Genomic DNA, 4,403 nt, shown 5'->3' with positions numbered 1-4,403 from the left:
GCTATGCTATGCACGCTAATCATCTAGCAATGCAACATCAACAACAATTCAAGAATAGACACATGCTCACACTCTAAGCCACAAAGCAGTCTATTCACAATGCATACATAACTGATACATTCACAGCATCATGCATAGCATCACACATCATTAACACATTTTATCACAACAGCATATCATATCATGCCACATAATCAAACACAGTATTAGCACACTCTACTAATACCTATACTACTCAAGACCCAACAAAACGACAACAACATTACAACGATATCACATCTGGGAGTTTAAAACGCGAAATCTGTCCTTCAAACTGATATGGCGAACGCCATTAGGCTAATGGCGAACGCCATTAGCGTTACACGCTCTCATTCTGGAAAAACTGTCTGTCAAACTGATATGGCGAACGCCATTAGGCTAATGGCGAACGCCATTAGCGTTAAACGCTCTTATTCTGAAAAAAAAATCCAAACGGCGAACGCCGAAGGCATAATGGCGAACGTCATTTGGCTGTTATGCGCATAGATGTTAAATTTCTACGAATTCCCTTTCAATTATCATCTAATTTCATTCATCCACTGGCTGTTATGTGCATAGATGTTAAATTTCTACGAATTCCCTTTCAATTATCATCTAATTTCATTCATCCACTGGCTCACAAATTCATCATACAACAATCCAATCAGAGATAAAACAATGGTTATCACTACCCAGTACATATTATCATATAATACCCTTTAACCGATGATAAACCCCCCTTACCTGAGTTAATCCGGCAAATCTCAAGCTTCAAGCTCTTCTCTTCTCCAACCTTCTTCCTCTTGCTCTGCCTTTGCCCTTTTCCTCTTTCACGATCGCTTCTCTGTTTTTCACGTAAAAACCTTTTTACTCCAAAATGGGACTTTTTCCTTAATTCCAACTTATATATATTTTCCAATAAATAATTATCCCAATAATTATTATTCCAAAATAATAGTAATAATAATCCCAAATTCCAATTATTCAATTAAATTAATAAAAAAAATATTAATTTAAATTAAATAATTATCTTATTTTAATTGGGGTGTTACATGTTGCGCTCGTCATACGAGCTTTACGCGGCCAAACTAATAGGGCTTTGAAACAGTCTACGGACCTCTTCCAAAAAACCCTAAATTCACAACTCCTTGACGGCACAACCCTTGCGCCGTCACCAACCCCAATGCGCCAATTTCAGACCGTCAAACACACCTCGATTGTTGATTCAGTATGATTGATCAACAGGTCATTGCTTCACCATACTAATGTCGGATTCCGAAGCAAATGACCATTGATCGCTCAAAGGAAAACAATCATTTAGTGTTCGAATGAACGAAACAGAAACAGTATATCACATATACCGTATTTTGCATTAGGATTACTTATATCATATATAAGTTGATCGGTCTCAATTGTGTAACCTATGGACGATCGATGTATCGCTGCTTCACCATACTAATGTCGGATTCCGAAGCATAGTCAACATCAATCATCCAACTTATACACTCATGATGCCAAATTTAATTGCCCGTTTAATTAATTGATTCATTCTGTCTTTTAATCATATTAATACAGAAAGTAAACAGCTATCCGAGTCATGGTTTCGTAAGTGGCTCTGATACCACTGAAGGAGAATTGCGACCCAAAGCGCAGCGGAAATTAAAATTTCTCCTTTAGAGATCCTTACGAATGGTCATGATCAGTGATAGAATATTTACCTCTTATGACGGTTGAAACCTTTGGTGAAGATCTCTTCTGACGATCAAAACCCTTTGATGCAGATCTCTTGTGACGATCAAACCCTTTGATGCAGATCCACTAAACGATCACGAACGTTGAACGATGACAACGTCTCTACTCAGTCCACACGAACGGTTTCCTTCAATCTCAGTGCTAGCTGGTACGAATGAAGGCTTTGAGTAAGAGAGAGAGAGAGAGAGAGAGAAAACGAAAAGAATGCAACCGCACTTAGTGCTTCTGCACAAGGGTTCTATTTATAGAACCACTTGTGTGGGCTTCAAGCTAAAAGCCCACTTAAGTGTATTTTGGCCCATATCTTATAATATGCCCAAAATCACTTAAGCCCATGGTACCTTACCATATTTCGTATTCTACTCAAGTACACCGTACCTTACGATGTTCTATAATCCACTTAAGGGCACCGTACCTTACGATATTCCTTAGTTACTCTATCTCTCATCAATCCGTCCTTTGTGTGTGACCCTGTAGGTTTTCGCGGCGTTGGCAATTATATTAAATCATGTATTTAACATAATAAACAGTGAGCGGTATCTAGCAACACATCACTGCTATCCAAGACACGAAAATGTCATGTGATCTGACAATTCCTTCTGTGATAATACTTATGTGTATAATTACCTTTTTGCCCTTATGTCTATATTGAACACAAGGCATATACCGTGTCATCCTTGTCCAGTTCAATATTGGGCCCATAGACATTTATCCTGTTATGCAGGATGGGCAAATTCCATCTAGGTCACTCATGTCCCTCAGCATGCTTCGTGGAGTACCCATCAACTGTCTTTATGGTTATCCAGTTACGGACAATGTTGGATCAGCAATAAAGCACTCGACTCCACACCTAGGATCCATAGTGGTTTCAGGTCGAAGAGTGGAATACACTATTATCACCATGAGAATAACTTATGACACTTTGCATAATGTTCTATATAGTATTCTCATAGCGGGTCAATCCGGTATAAATATTACTCCTAATATTCATACCTATGTTTAAGACTTGATAACTCTTTATCCATGATCCATGAGATGTGATCATCAGTCTACAAACATAATAGTCTTAATGCTTTAATGTTATCCCACTTCACACTAAAGCTCGACTACGGATACTTTAGGAATAGTGTCCTTATGTTTAATGTGTTCTCATGATTAAGTCACACTTAATACATTAAACGGACTATCTATTCCAGGGACTTTATTAATCAATCATAATAAAGAGAATGCCTTTTATTATTCGATACAAGTACCAAAATGTATTGGCCTCTAGGGCTTACACCAACAGTTCCTCCTCAGGTGAGGGGTCCCTTCTGGACAGAGGGGTAGAAACACCCTTGACTTCATGCCCTTCACTTAGAATCCTAGTAACTAGGTTTCTAATGGCACGATCAGCATAATGCATGTCATTTGGAAGAGGAGATTTATCAGGTATATTACCTTGCTTATTTCCAGCCAAGGAAGAGGGACCTGGGGTGTCACCTGGTATCACACAAAGAGGAGTAACATCCAGCACGTCTTCATCTAGAAACTCCATGGAGGGAGTCTTTGCATGATGAGAGGGTTTTGAACCAGAAGATGATGGATGTTGAGACATGTTGTAGAATTTTTGAAAGAAATTTCTTTGCCCTAGCTGAGTTTCTCTGAGAAGTTGAATGGAGATGGAAATTGCTGTGTTTAGGTAGCGTGTGCTAATGGCATAGATACTATTTTCAATGTTAGGGAATGATTTGTCATTTATGTGGCTCTTTCTTTTAAGTGGGCAAACACTATTTTTATTTTCTTTTCTTTTCCACTTTAATTTCCATAATTTCACAAGAGTCCAAATCCCTAATTTCCCTCTTTCATATTCAAATTGAATATCACCCAAATTCCGTGCAACCTTGTCAGCTAGTTCCATTTCATGCTTTAGACCTATGAATTTGTCTTCCACGAATTTTCTACTGGAGTGATGATAGCAAAAGTTGTACTTGGTCCACCTGTGCTGAATATGATTTTTGGACCTAGTTGCAGCATTCAGGTTGTCATAATACAATGTCATGACATCGTGTGTGACATTATATGCAATCATCAGTAGTTTCATCCAACCCAGTTGAGACCAACTGCTTCCATCTTCTATATATTCATTATGAACACCATTTTCACCTTCCACATGTGTAGGAGCCGGTGTCATCCCAATCTTCTCCATATTGTTCTTGGCATTTTTGATTTGAGATAGACAAGTAGTCCCTTGTGGCCTAGTTCCAACAATGCTCTCTCCAGTTCCAGACTGCATATGACTAGTCACATGTCCAGTTATTTGATCTAACCTCTCAGTTGTTTGGGCCATCATGACCTTTTTTCCTTTGGAAGTGAGGTTAAGTCTGAGCTTCTGGTGTGACATCCTTGTCTGACATTTCCCACAGACTTGTCTCTCATTACTCTTGAGGGTTCTTCTAGTAGCTATACTCATCTTCATCTCTTCCTCTTTGACATAGGAACATTTTGAGGAATAACCCATTTGAGAGCTCCACATGTAACAGTTGTCTTTAGTCCTGATTCCTTTCATAATCACTTCATTATCTTTGTTAAAAATTAGACATTCAGTTTTGGTGAAGTTAACATTCAGACCTTGATCACATAGTTGACTGATG

Source organism: Lathyrus oleraceus, chromosome 2 (genome assembly GCF_024323335.1).
Source record: "Lathyrus oleraceus cultivar Zhongwan6 chromosome 2, CAAS_Psat_ZW6_1.0, whole genome shotgun sequence".
Classification (NCBI taxonomy): domain Eukaryota; kingdom Viridiplantae; phylum Streptophyta; class Magnoliopsida; order Fabales; family Fabaceae; genus Lathyrus; species Lathyrus oleraceus.
The sequence above is the reverse complement of the archived record's forward strand: the minus strand, read 5'-3'. Positions refer to the sequence as shown.